This window comes from Zerene cesonia, chromosome Z (assembly GCF_012273895.1).
Source record: "Zerene cesonia ecotype Mississippi chromosome Z, Zerene_cesonia_1.1, whole genome shotgun sequence".
In the NCBI taxonomy this organism is placed as follows: domain Eukaryota; kingdom Metazoa; phylum Arthropoda; class Insecta; order Lepidoptera; family Pieridae; genus Zerene; species Zerene cesonia.
Window position 1 is genome coordinate 10,815,858 of NC_052122.1, and position 15,370 is coordinate 10,831,227.

A 15,370-nucleotide genomic window follows, 5' to 3' on the forward strand; every position below is an offset into this window, starting at 1 on the left:
CAGATTCGAAATTCAAATGTAATATTTTTTTATAATTAAGTGTAACAGTATTTATGGCCAGACTAAGTATATAGGCGATGGTGATCGCTTACCATCAGGCGTACCACCAGCTCGGTTGCCCGCTCTAACAACAAAAAAAAGGTTTGCTATTCTTAACTATCTAGATCATCCTTAAGAGATTGTAGAAATGCCAATTCAACATTGCAGTATTTATAATTAAGATAAACTTTTACATGTAATAAGCTATTTATCAATATCTATTTTATTTATTTAATCTTTTTATCACATCATGTTTATCTTTACTTGCTGCGGCAATATGTGTTATCTTCATAAACAAAAATAGCTTTGTTGCTATATACATTTTATTACCTTTATAATGCCATGCTGTTTATTCAATTCCCATTTTAAAGGTTTTTTTTCTACTTTAACTCAAGTAATGTATAAAGATACTTTCTTTCTCGTTGTTATACGTACTCCACCACAAATATATATCCGAACTTTTTAGACATACATTCTCTAAATTCTAATGTGTTTTGTACATTTATTGCAAAAATGACAACTTACTTTCAAAGCATATAATCGCTTTAAAATTTCAATTATATGAAAATCGTATCGACTGAAATCTTTCGATTATTTTCATGATGATCCACGAAGCTTATTTTCAATAAGTCCTATGCAGTTTCCAGACTTATTTATATAGCTACCACATAAATGGAACAATGCAGATAGATTATTTATTACTTGACCCAATATCTATTATTGCCGTTATTTGCGACGATGATTGGTTTTGACTGAGATTTGATTTCGCCTCGTTCCATTTTCTCTCCAGCAACAACTAGACTGCATCAGGTTTAGATGATCTTATTGAAAAATCGTCTTTTTCTATTAAGAATAACCGCACAATGCACGCACGTTTAAAATGCACCAACGTGAGCCGTGAGGCAAATAAGTTATCCTCATTAGAGGTGACTTTTCATTTGTATTTTAAAAGAGTTATAACATACCGTTTCTTTGTACATATATAAGTTTTGTATGCTTTGGCTGTAACATTAAAAAAAGATTTAATATTGTAAAATAAAAATGGATTTAAATAGTAAAAACACTTGCCTACTATATTATAAACTTATTACCCGGTACATTAGCATTTTCAATTGTTTTGCGTTATTAAAACACGTTAAATTGGTCATAATAAATACATTATTTGCGGTTTGGAATAATCCGGTTCTTTTTCCTTCATATTTTTAACCGACCTTCTCAATAACGAAGGAGTTTCTCAATTCGACTGTATTTAGTTGATTTTTTGTGCTCAATAACTCCGTGGGTTTTAAAACTCATTCACGTGATTCTTTTTGTTCGGAAATTGTTATTAGATGGTCCCATTTTGGAATCAGGAGTGGTACCTCCCATCTCGGGACGCAGATACCTTATGTGGTGTATTTTATTTAGTTTTTTTTTATTTTATTTTATAACATTTATTATCTTGATCTAATTTATAAATACGTGTTTTCCCTTACGTTGTTACCCAGGGCCTTTCAGTTCTACGTTCACGCGTTAACTAGTCCAAGAAGATCGAGATCTATCATAATAGTAATCTTTGAATTGTCTAATGACACAAACTAATATATACATAGGTAATGTGTTGTATTAGATATAAACAATACAGAAGTTTGTTTGTTTGTTTTGTATTCTGATTTTGTAAGAGATAATATAAACTTAATATAACAAATGTATCAATTTGTACAATGCTTGACCGGACTAACAAAAATTTTCCTTACACAGTTTAACCGAGCACAACACCGAAAAAGTCGATAGTGTATTTACCCAGCTTCAATTATAACTCCATGTCTAACAAATGATTTGCATTTCGTTATCGTTATTGACATGTATAAATATATCGTGCGATCACGACTTGGTTAACTTGTATTTGGTAGTAATTGTATGCTAAAAGGCGACCGACTTGAACCGGATAAGGCAGTGGATTTTTTACAATGTATCCACGCGTTCACGTGTGAAATTCATGATAGAAACAATTGTGGATTGTTATTACGTTACTGATTCCATGGTTGCTGCATTGAGCATGTGAAGCACAATTATAGCTGTGTCACCTTAAAATTGTCAATATCGTTATATTATACAATACCGCGGAATCGATTGCCGATCGTACAAACTCACCTGACGAAGCACTGCGATTTGTTAAATACATAAATACGTTGTTGTAATATGAATTCTGTTTCAATAGATCATATATATTGATGTGAAACAGCTAAATTGTGAAATGGTCAAACGATAAGATGGATTAGGTTAGATTTGGTTTACTTATAAATTACTCATATCGACTTGCAAATTGCTCTTGACGGACGTTTGGAAAAAGTAACTTTTCGATATAATACAGAACTGTGTTATATTCATATGTTTACGATCCCGCGAAATAGACTTTCATTTAACGGTTTTCGTCTTACTGTGATACGTATACAAGTACAACTAAATCAGTTTGTTTAGGTTAGCCTATTCATATACCACATTAAAAAACAATATTTCATCCCCTATTTTGTTCCTTAGGTATGATTTATGAGAATTTATTTTAAGAATATGCCCACATTATAGTGGATGATCTGTATGCCAAATTTCTGCCCGATCGGTCGAGTAATTTCGGCTGTGCGTTGATGTTTAAAATAAGTATTAAGATTGTATAATCTACAAAATCTGACGAAATTTATTCATATTGTCATAGAAGGTTAAATTAAATTCCTTTTAAATGTTACTTGTTAATTAAACTAGTTATCTACCCTAATGGTGCTCACGAAACACAACTTTTTGGGAAATTAACTAAGTAGGTCATATAGCAAAAATTAATATGAGATTTAGGGAACGAGTATTTGAGAGTGGGAGCCGAGTACTTTCCATGTGAGCTGGCCCAATTTTCCAGTATCGGCCTTTGGTTAGAACGTTTTTAATGAAACCTTGAAATTTCGACAATATATACTAATGTAATAAAATAAAGCTAATTAGGGGATCTATAGGACCTACATTTTAAATTATTTCATCGTTGGATATGAACGTTCTACATATGCATACCCTACCCTATCCTATCCTACTAATATATATAATGCGAAAGGTTGTGAGGATGGATGTATGTGTAGATATATTTGTTGCTCTTTAACGCAAAAATAACTGAAACGATTGCAATGAAGTTTGGTACGTAGATAGCCGGACAACTGGAAAAACTGGGAATAACATATAGGAAACTTTGTATCCCGATATTCTATGGGATACAGACAGACGCAGATGAAACCGCACGGCGCACCTAGTATCTATATAAGCAGCCCGGGCTAAGCCGGGGTAGAACACTACTACAATAAGAAATAAATGGTCGAATATTTCGATCCAATAACATCGCTAGATTCTAATTTTCCATACTAGCCAAAAGCATGTTTTTATGTTTATTTACCTATCATTTCTTCCCTCAATAAAAGGTAATATGTAGCCTCATAATCATCATAGGTATTAAAGCCAATGAATAGTACAAAAAACACAAATAAACTTTAAGGATCTCTGCTATCAGCATATCAAAGCACTTATGAAATCAGCATCCAAGTCCTTAAACCAATGACTTGCCACAAAATCGATTCAGACGATATCTCACAAGCGTATAAAGATACGCCTAAAGATCGTAAGTAATATGCAAACACACTCGTGTGTTGAAATGACAAGATTTCGCGAACATCACGCCGCGGTCTCGTGAAAGCGGAGTAAATACATTGATAAGCCGAAGCTGGCTGGTTACCAACGGTATTTGCGAAAAAAATCTTCACACATTGTTTGTAAACTATCATAATATTGTGGTGATGGAAGATTTTTATCGCGTCGTTAGTGCTATGTTATGATTTACATTGTTTGGTATTGGCGGCATTAAGTTCCGACCGTAACTATCAGTTTGTGAGTACTTTATTTATCTATTTTAAACATACTGTAGACGTGGGAATAGAAAACAGTTTATTAAGTATTATATTATCTCTGTGATGTAATGCTTCATAAACTGCTTCTTTGAATAAACTTGAATTTAAATAATTCCATCTGTAAAATAGAAAATGGAAGGAATAGTTGTCTCAGGATAGGTAAAGATAGTTATTATGTTACCCACATTTACGAGAAATTTTTCAATCTTTAGTCTATCCATCAAATATCGTTTTATCCATTCTTTTTTATTCTGGATATCATTACAGGTACTTAAAAACAACGGCGTGACAATGTTGAATGCAATATCTTTAGAATTATGGACTGACACTTCATAGAGATTAAATTATTTGGAACGTTAATAAATAAACTAATAGCTGATAATCGTATATAAATATTTATATTTAAAATTAACTACAGCACACAGTCCTTAAATAGAATTTAAAATTAAAATATGTTAGCGAAAAGCAAAGAGACGAGCGTGATGGGCCGACGACTATGCGCCATCGCCCGAAGCGATAAGGATGCTGCGGTAGCGGCTAGTAAGTGTAGAATCGACTAAAGGACGTTTTCCACACCAATAAAAACAACTGTTCATCTATTATACGTAATTATCATATATAATAAGCAAGTGTAGCGCTTGCATTCATGGATATAGGTTATTTGTATGTATGTAGCTTTTGTTTAAACAATTTGAACAAAGACGTCGTCTACCCGGTGATAAACAAGTTCAATTTCTTTAGGCTGTAACGATTCGTTTATTTTTGAATATGAGGAAAAATATTATGAAAATTATGTTTCTATAACAAAAAAGTATATATAGTAAACATTTAAAATGTTGAAAAATAATCTAATTTGTTTTGTCGGTAAATATCTATATAAATTCCCTTAGAAAATCACGAGGGTAAGAGACATTGCCAAAGAACTTTACAACGCCATTTTTCTAATATAGCGGCGCAATAAAGATACGAAGTGGTCGAATGGAAATTGGAAAATAACACATCAAGATCTATACAGAAATTATCAACACTCCCGGAAAATTTTCTATGCAAAATACTAGATGACTGGCCTAGTTGGAAAGTTTAACGTAAAAATTTTACTAATATAAAAATTTTACTAAAATAAATGCGAAATTTTGTAAGGATGTGTGTGTGTGTGTGTTTGTTACCCTTTCACGCAAAAACTACTCAAGCGATTGTAATGAAATTTGGTACGTAGACACCTGGACAACTGGAATAATATATAGGCAACTTTTTATCCCGATATTCCTACGGGATACCGACTTACGAGGGTAAAACCGCGGGGCGCAGCTAGTACATAATAACTTTATGACAAAATGAAGATAACGTGCCTATTTAAATTTCATATCCAATCATTAGATGACATTATCATCGTGTTACGTAATAAATTATTCACACACATAAAGCTCACAGTATATATAACACAAAATTGATGGCTATTTACCGGGTTGTACATGCTTTCATTAGACATTAATATACTCAGGGCCGGTGCGCTCTGTTCCTACGATAAAAAAGTTCAATTACGTTCATACTAACTACAATTTAACCGAATATAGACACGACAGAAATTCTATTTCGAAATATGCTTAGGAAACATGTAATGTAGACAGTTGAAGTGTAAACATTACAATTAAGATCTTTACTAGTCTGTTATATTTCTTCTATACCATTCGCATTAATATCTGTTTATATTAACTACATATTTTAACAGTAGTATCGATACAAACACGGGCTTAGCAGCGGGTTAAAAGCTATAGGGAAATAAACTACAACATATGTGTAAAGTGTAGTAGACATTGTTAGTAAAATAAATTTTAGGTTTAAACAATGTGACTAATTATAAAACATGCAGGTCACAGAACCAACATTATCTATATAACTGTATACAATTCGTGAAGGTTACTTTTAAATTATTGTCGCAATTAAACGAATGAACCGTAATATCCCACGTTCCTGGAAATAAAATTACACACAAATTGATGTCGTTATATCCTTTTTACACAAATTATTGTCACTAAACGATGTTAATATGAACATAATATTTAGTAAAGCTGTTCGCTATATCCGCTACCAGAATATTGTGTTTAATAATCATATGGCATATTCGAAATAACACGTCGTAAACAACACGTAACCAATTTCAAATCATGAACCGTCCCAACCTAGATGTCGCACTATGCCCTTAAATCGCACCATTGAAATGTGTTGCAATACGTTCAATACGCTGCTGTGAGATGGACCTGCATTGAATGAAAAATGTAATTTTTGCAGGGATATGATGGGCTAACTATCCATTACCCCTGAATTAACTCATATAGACGTATTATAGCGCTTGAATGATGAAATCGCTTATTTGTTGGGATTCATTCGCTTTGCGTTCTATAACTATTATTTAGTATTTAAATAGTTATCTGAAGCCTTTTGCCGTTCCTTGGGCGTGTATATGTAAATTTCTGCACATATAAGCAAGACGCATCTGAGAATATCATCTCTATTATCGGAATATTTCATTTATTAGCTTCAGATCCACGATCCGGTGATTGGCATTAAAAATGGTGATTATAAATTGTACTATGTGTATGTGTTATCAATAAAAAACTAAATCTGACAAAAATACACACGAGTGCTTGTATATCTATTTTGGAACACTCGATTATTCAATACATTAAATATTTCTTTTTATCGAACCAATGAGCATCATGAGTTGCGCACGTTTGGATTTGCCAAACTTTTTAATATTGTGGTTGGAAATTTTCCTCCTAATAACATTTGCTTTTTCATTATAGCGGAAAAGAAATTATGTTAATCTCAGTTAACTCTATTTAACTAAATTTAACAATACAAACAAAGTTGTCCAACCGTGAAACATTAACACACTGAATTCTCCGCAGACTGTCACATCTGATGATATTTTCCATTTTATGTCATAGCAACTGAACTGGTGGTTCGCCTGATGGTAAACGATCATTTCATGAACCTCTACAGTGATGGTTCAAATACTAAATCGTATGATATGAAAGGCTCATTTTTATATATTTCATTTAATAATGCAAATCTCCTATACTAATCAGAAAATATATTTTCTAGCCTATACTAGAGATTACTGAATAGCTGTTATTCTATACCGATTGTATATGTTTCTAAGTTTGTTTGTAGGTGTGTTTGATGTAGGGGTAACTCATCATAAAGTCTACACTTTTCAGAATTCACATGGGCTATATTTTTTCATTTTGTGATGAATTGTGATGCTTTACCAGCGCTGGCTTAACGGTTCGGTTTTAACGAACATAATTTTCAACCCAATTGTTTGTCCTTATAAAAAAAAGTCCGTGTTACTATATTTTCTTATTTACGTGCGTATTCGTATGACATTATATACATAGGTACGTTGATAATAAAACATCTCGATGATGAGTTAGCTGGCTTATTGCAACGCGTTTATTGTATCTGCTAAGAACACTTGTGTTTATTGTTTGTTTGATATTTTAAACAAATAAAAAACCGTTGTTTGAACGATCGGTATTTGTTTTGCGTTCAGGTTTCACACTGTTATCGTAATAAAATTGTTTGTTTATTTAACACTTTATTTTCAATTTTATTTACATTATAATTTTTATATCCGGTCTTCATTGCCATGTATAATATACGAGTATATTAGTTAAGTTAAATTTTGCGATTGAACTTCGAATAGTAACGTCAATTACTCTAATATAATGTCATTATGCGTATTAATGTCATACGGGTAGCATGGAATATTATTTATCAATCTTGACTCTTACACGGTACTGTAAGCAGTAATATAGGTAAATATATAAATGCTGAAATAAACTAATTATGTCTAATGTCACGGTTTTTGTTTGTTACGTGATCGTGTACGTTAATTATGTTGCTATTTATTGGTTTGTTTTGTTATTATCTTCATTTTCAAGTAAACGAGTAATTAGGGATACATGAGAGAGGTGGACACAAATAAACTCGCAGAGGTTTATTTATTTTTTCATTATTTCGCTTATTTAACAGGAGGAAAAGAAAAGAGACAAACAGGTAAAAGCTTTCCGAGATTTCTTCCAGACAGGCCAGGAGGTTCTAAGTATGATAAACATAATTTATTTTTAAAAACAATATACCGACGTGTAAATCGATGTACATCTACATTCGATAACGAATTTTTTTTTTTAATTTTGAAATATTTGTAATAAAATTATAAGTTATGCTTTTCGAATCTAGAATCTTCATTAAATTATAGTGCTTTAAAATATATGATGTTATAAATAATTGCCTGAGTCATCCAAGGAAAACAAAAGGAAAAAGGACAATATTATTATTCTGGCCTGTGGTAAAATGACAATGTTTTGGCGAAACTCAAAGGCTCTGTAAATATATAGTACTTCCGAAGTAGGTTTCGACCAGTGATAGGTTTCCGAGTTTAATATCAAGTAAATTGCAAGTATTGAACAATGAATTATTACATGTAATTATTACTATTGTTTCTCATAATCTATTAAAATCTGTACCATTTTCCATCGTATTAAATAAATTATACGCATTTGTTGCACACATTAAAGTACATGTTATTAATCTGTGTGTAATATTGTATTTTGCGCAAGAACACCTGTATCCAGAATCTAGATTAAGTTATGTTTATTGTTTTAAACAGAGAAAATATAAATGAAATACACAAAACTCAAGAACAGCACACGTATTATTCTTCTTATTTCGGTAAACAACAGATTGCCAAATTCTATACTGGTACTGGTGCCAGAATTTATTTATGACCTACAGAATATAACACAAATTATAAAACAAATATTGTATGCTTAACTTTTCCGTCCTTCAATCAAATGATAATATCACCTATCAACGTTCTGTCATTCGAAATTTAAATTGTTTATTTTTTTTTTTTCTAAACGTTCGATCAGATTATACCACTGCATAAGGGCTACATAATATTATGTATTCTCTACGCCTGGCAGTCATCGTCATGTGGATTGAAGTAGCATGTAATTCCAATAGCTGGATAGTAACAAAGGCTCATGTGGGTTTGTTTGTGCTCCTGACAGGCGCTTGATTGGGATCGTAGCACACTGTTGCGATATTAGATAAAGGCAGTGAGACAAAGGACAAAGGTTGTATAACAGTGTGTTTTCGTCTTTATTGCCTACAATTAAGGTTTGTTACATACCACTGGCATAAAAAGTGAGTTAAAAACTACGAATTTTGTTGGAATTTGTAAAATAATAGCTAAATTGAAGATAGTTTAAAACAATTCTGAAATTGTATAAATTAAAAGTGGTAAGATTGAAAAATATTAACATTTATATGTTTTTTAACTCTTCCCTTCAACGTTTTTTATATATTATTTACGCAGACTATTTATTCATAATTTAATAAATTGTTTAACTTAATTTAAGCATTTATTTTCCTTAGCCTTTCCGTATTTAAATTACAGTTTAAAACATAGTTACACAATATAGTTTTAAAATAATATAATTATTACTTTTAACTGTTTTTCTTACTGTATTGAGATTGACTACAGTATAAATCTGACATCAATACTTATTACGCTACTGCAATATTCCCCTCGTATGATAACATAGAACGAGAAAGGTCATTTAGCAAAACTGTACCTTATGTTCCAGGACAAAAGGTTTCCACTTTATTTTATTGAAGATGCACCCTTCAGCTGGTTCAGGCTTTCTAGGATAGAATATTTACACTACGATTTATACTCGTGCGGCGCCATCTAGTTTGAAAAAAGGAAACATAAATTCTTTAACGATGTGATATGATGTTTCGTGGCTTCCACAGTATTTCTATATTAGTGGCATTTGTGTGAAGATTAATTATTAAATTTTTCCATAGCTATGGGTAAAGTTGTTAAAACTTTAACACCTTTTATTACAATCTGATGCTGAATGTTACTTCACCTATTAAACAATAGGATGTAGAAATTTAAATAAACTATCTGTAGGTACTGCGTTGTACGTACTGAAGTATAGAGTTTCATATTTTTTTTTCTCAAGACAGTCTAAAATCGTCTGCATATTGTTGAAAGATTAACATTAAATATCTTAAAATGACGTGATTTACTCAAATGTAATATAAATGTATATGATAATATGACATTTTCGATTTCAATTGAGTTCGGTGGTTCTGGAAATCCGGCTGTACAATCCTACGTGAAAGTAATATGTAAGTATGTGTTATTTTATGTCATAGCAGGCGGAAGCTGGTGGTTTGCCTGATGGTAAGCGATCTACACCGCCCATAAACATTCGCAGAGGTATACCTCTATACTGCACTGTAGTGCCTATAAAAAAACGCTACCCGTTTTTAAGTTTTTAAGGATTAAGGGATTAGGTAAGGATTAATGACTGGAAAGAAGGAACGGACTGGAAAGGGTAGGCAAGGAAAAGAAAACGGTGTTCCGGGTCCCCCTAGTCACCGTACGAAACACATGGCATGCTATTATTCACGCCGGTTTTCTGTGAGCGTGTGGTACTTCCCTGGTGCGAGCTGGCCCAATTTGTGCCGAAGCATGCTCGACACCCACATTTAAAAAACTTAGGTTGTCACAAAATACAATGGAAGCGTATTAAAGAGATAGAATAGACTTGAGCTAAGATTAACTTGTCGCACAACATGGAGCATTGGTCGTTTAAATTTTTATTGAACTGCTATTCGAATACTATACCACATTTATTGTCTGTAGGATCATTTAAAGACCAACGAATGTATCGGCGAAACATTTAACCGAGCGAAAGGACGAAGGAACGGTGACACAACGCTGTATTAAAGAAAGTCGTGTTAACTACACCAATTATAACTCAAGTGCGCCTGCTCGGAATTTTGTCGCGCGCGAGCGTGGGCTAATGGTAAATATATTTCAAATACATATACAAATCATCATCTTCTTCATCATCAGCTTATATATGTTCCTATTACTAGGGCAAAGGCCACCTATGAGGGCAAATAAGAAATACGAATAACTAAAAATAGGACTAATTGGTAGACCTAATACTATTTTTAACTATAATCACTTATCTGGTTCCTTTGAAGAGTGGTACGTATCAATTTTGAACCGAGCTGTCTTGACTTCGAATGGGCAACAAAGATTCTTCAAATAATTTTCCGTAAGCATCAATAATAAAACACGTTTAATGCCCGATAGTTCACAACTTGTTAGGGGGACTTACTGACTACAGAAGCTGGGTTAGAGGCATGGTCAACTTTGGTCACTTCCTCCTTCAAATTTATATAAGTACTAGGTAGAAGTAAGTAAGTAAGTAGAAGTAGAACTGTTGTAGTCAATATTATACACTAATACTTTGTGCATAAACAAATTGTGCATAAAATAATAGGTATTCAAAACAATAATATGGTTTTTCTTGTAAAGCGATACTATTGTCATTGAATGTGGTTACCAAGGTATTATAACTGATGTATCGTCTGTGTTTAGAGTTCAAGTAGGCTTGCTTTCAAATATGTGATATCAGTCCATGATGATGGTTATAAATAGGCGTATTGCGAGTATTGCTATGCTAAATAATAATTATATGTAAAAATGAGACCATAAATAAAAAAAATAATTATACCGATCGCTTCATCCAGTTAAATGTTCTAGAGGAAAAAACGCAATCGAATTGAGAACCTCTTTTTATTTAGTCGGTTGAAAATAGATATAATAGCGTATATACTTTAGGATGTATGTTCTTATATCTCGCTGAAAACAACTAAGACTCGTGTTTATTTTACGACAGCGGAAATTCCAGATTTGGATTACAAATTGTCCCTTTATCCGTTACTTATTAAAACCACAACCTCTAAACACACGTCACTGGTGATACATAAAACAGTTTTTTCCTTTTCTTGTATGGACGTGGAAATGTCAAACATTGATAATTTGATAAGAATATAATGTAACGTAGAATATACGGGTGTAATAGTCCAAGAAAATGGGTAGGGTAAATGCGAATTTGAGTTTAAAACTTGAATTTTTGATATAATTTACTTTGAGGAATCTAAAAACGAACTGTGCAAGTTTTTTTTAAATTCACCCCCGAGAAGGGGTGAAAAAAAAAAATAAAGTCGTTTTTTTGAAATTTTGGCGAAACCGTAAGTGTTAGAAAAAAAAGTTTTAAGTAAAATTTGTAGAGCGTAAAATTTTACACAAAAATGTTTCTATGACTTTTTTTCCTAAAATTGAAATTAACTGAGATAGGGTAGTTAGAAGGTAGGGGATGATAACTGCAACTTTAAAAAATCATAACTTATTGAAAAATTGATAAAACTCATATATTTTTTTAATTAAATTACTTATATAATTATAAACTTTGATCCTAGAGAAAAAAAATATTTTTTCAATTGTTTATAACAAAATTATAACAATTTGAAATTTTTTATTTTCAAATTAAACCAATTATATTGATATGATTATATATATTATAATTTATAATATATATAATCGGTTTAACTTTTTTAAAGTGAATCGGGGGTGAATTTAAAAAAAACTTGCACAGTTCGTTTTTAGATTCCTCAAAGTAAATTATATCAAAAATTCAAGTTTTAATCTCAAATTCGCATTTACCCTACCCATTTTCTTGGACTATAAATGTATGCTCAGCACTTGTATATGTGTCACAGAGACTCGGATTCATAGGTCTGGGGCATTGGGGAAAAAGAGCCGATAACTTATTAGTTTACAAAAGAGTCGACCGAATAAATACGAACAGTATTTATGGTTATGGAGGTTTTGTTTTTTTTTTTTGCGGATTTCTTCTCTATTTCGTGGAGGTCCCGGGTCTGTAGCCCCGGTTGCACTATATCCGGCCCTGGTGTCACACTCTCCTAAAAATCAGGAATAATATATAAGATGACGGCGCGAAGGTGTCTCTTATGAAAGATTAAACTCGAAATGTTGAACCAGCTCTGTTATTTGGAGATGTTTCTCGTTTTAAGCTTTCATTATTGAACGTTTCCTTTACTTTATAATTTTTACACACTTAAAAGAGAAGGTGTGATACTATGGAGGTAGCAGTCTGTAAACTACTACCATTAAACTTGTCTAAAATATTTTTAATTAGGTAATGAGCTGAAGGCTCCAAGGTCCTTATATACGGAGAGAAATATATTTATATATGGAGAGAAAAGACACGGGTGAAGCCGAGGTGGCCGGATAGTATATATCTTATACCTTCCTTTTTGCATTAATTAACTATTTTATTCATTAAAATGACAAACGCAAACCCTGTCCTATTAATTTCAATTAAAAATGCTAATTTAAAATGTCATATAATTACTGAATCATTGACGTGCAATAATGTATAAGAAATTGTAATATCTAGTTTGACATTAAAAAAAAGATTTTACGATAAAACCACCTAATGGAATGTAAGTGGTGGATTTTGTTCCAGAATAACATATAACAATAATTATTTATATGCATCAAACCTCACTTAGAAAGTTGGATTAAATTATGCTAAATATGAGTAAACATTTATTTGTTGTTCAAAAAAAAAAAGAGATCTGTAACGATGGATAATTTTTAAAAGGGATATAGGACCTCGTTTGTGCAAACCTAAATTGTGCGCCATATTTTCATCAGTTTTTCAATTTTCTTTTTTATTAAAGGATCTCTAGCTGGAATTCTTGGTTATATACATATTTTTTTTCTAAAGTAATTAATTTCAATTCCGCAGTGAGCAACGTTGTCTTCGATAGCTTTGTTTTAAACATGAAGCGTTTCAGCATTGTTACATAACATAACTGAAACGGAACTATAAGAACTATCGCATTGTTTTCATTTGTCAATAATATAATTTGCTATATTATTATGTTTTAGCACTCGACGAGATAAAAAAAAAAATCAGATATTCTATAATTGAAAAGATAGCTTATATAAAAACTATTACGAAAATAAGAAAAAACATTATGTTAGAGGGAAGGCGTTTATTTGCGTCTATAAGTTTCTTCTATTAGTCAATTAGAGATGGTAGATCCAATATAAAAAAAAAAATAGCAACTAAAAGGTACGATAACGTGGGCTAAGCGTCAGATTTTATTTATTTTTAAACGGTACATAAGAAGAGGTTTTCATAGTTATATTTTTCGGGAAAACCTGCTATAAGTTATGTCAGTATTCTCACATTGTATTTTTAAATACTTTTTTGGTCGACGTATTTGAATTTTTAGGTATAATAAGGTTTTAATAGGTTTGGCGAATCAACCTGCGAATTAATGTTTTTAGGTTAATACGTTAATGAAAAATGTTATTAACACGCTTTTATTAGCTTCAATTGTATGTTTGTAACCGACTCCTTTAGATTCGATTTTGACCCACTTTAAACACACAGATTTACATCAAAGTTTGTATACTTATCAATCGTTGACAATTTAGTAATTACATGAAATCTCTCATTATCCTACCATCATCATCTTATTATCCTAATTCGGATCACTAGGGTAAATTTTTTCTTAAGCCTGTATAAGACTAAGTGAGCATATCAGTTGATTGTATCAGCGTGTTTTTAAAGAGGACGCAATACGCTTAACAGTTTTAGTGAAGTTATTGAAATACAATACACATATTTTAATATCATATTTATTCGAGAACGTTTTATTTTTGTATCTATATTCTCCCATATGGCTTAGCTACTATTCATTATTCAACGCACTTTATTTAGCTGTGTGTGAAATTTAAAATACCTATGCTAGATATTTTTTAGTTATGTAATAAAGCAGGTAACACTTATAAAAATCACGTCTAAGAACATAAAATACTTTATAAGTATTTTCAAACACACGTGTTTTGATTTATTTCACTTGGCGCATAATAAAGAATCTCCCTTAAGACTCGCATATAATCGGTGTGATAAAAATTGTTATCATCCATCACAGCTACGTTATATGGTGTGTGAATACTTAGAACTTTATAGGATCAGGGAGTCGGGGTCGGTTCTGCGTTCTCACCTTCACCGTTCACACCCATTGCCTGTTCCAATTTGGCAGAACAGTTTAATGGTATGAAACATCGGATGTTGATGATAACTGTACGGTTGGCGACACACACGACCCTACAGCGTTTTAACCAGTACATCTGTTGCTATTTCTTCGTGGAGGACTGTACGTAATCTCCCACCACGCAAGCGCAAAGATGCGCGCGCATATATATTCAAACGCACACCGTACACACATCAGTCAATCTCTGAATCCCGCGTGAGGCGGTTGATTTGTGTTACATACGTTCGTACGTTTCGCGCGTGACTTCGTTGGACTTATCAAGGTAAATAAGGCATTATTATTTAGAATAGCGTGTGAGCGGGATTGTAGTGGAAATATCCCAGCTCGGGTGATCCGTGCATGCGAGAGGTTGGTTGCATTGCGAATTGCATCATTCC

The 15,370-nt window shown here is 32.2% G+C and overlaps 1 protein-coding gene across 1 annotated transcript in view; it reads left to right on the forward strand.

Annotated features, from left to right (window-relative positions):
- The first annotated feature begins 15,141 nt into the window (after nt 1–15,141).
- The window catches only part of LOC119835457 (glutamine synthetase 2 cytoplasmic-like), a 32,313-nt gene continuing 32,084 nt past the window's right edge, over nt 15,142–15,370 (forward strand). The window contains exon 1 of the mRNA XM_038360282.1: nt 15,142–15,255. The gene's annotated coding sequence lies outside the window, so the exon portion shown is untranslated. The remainder of the gene's footprint in view (nt 15,256–15,370) is intronic.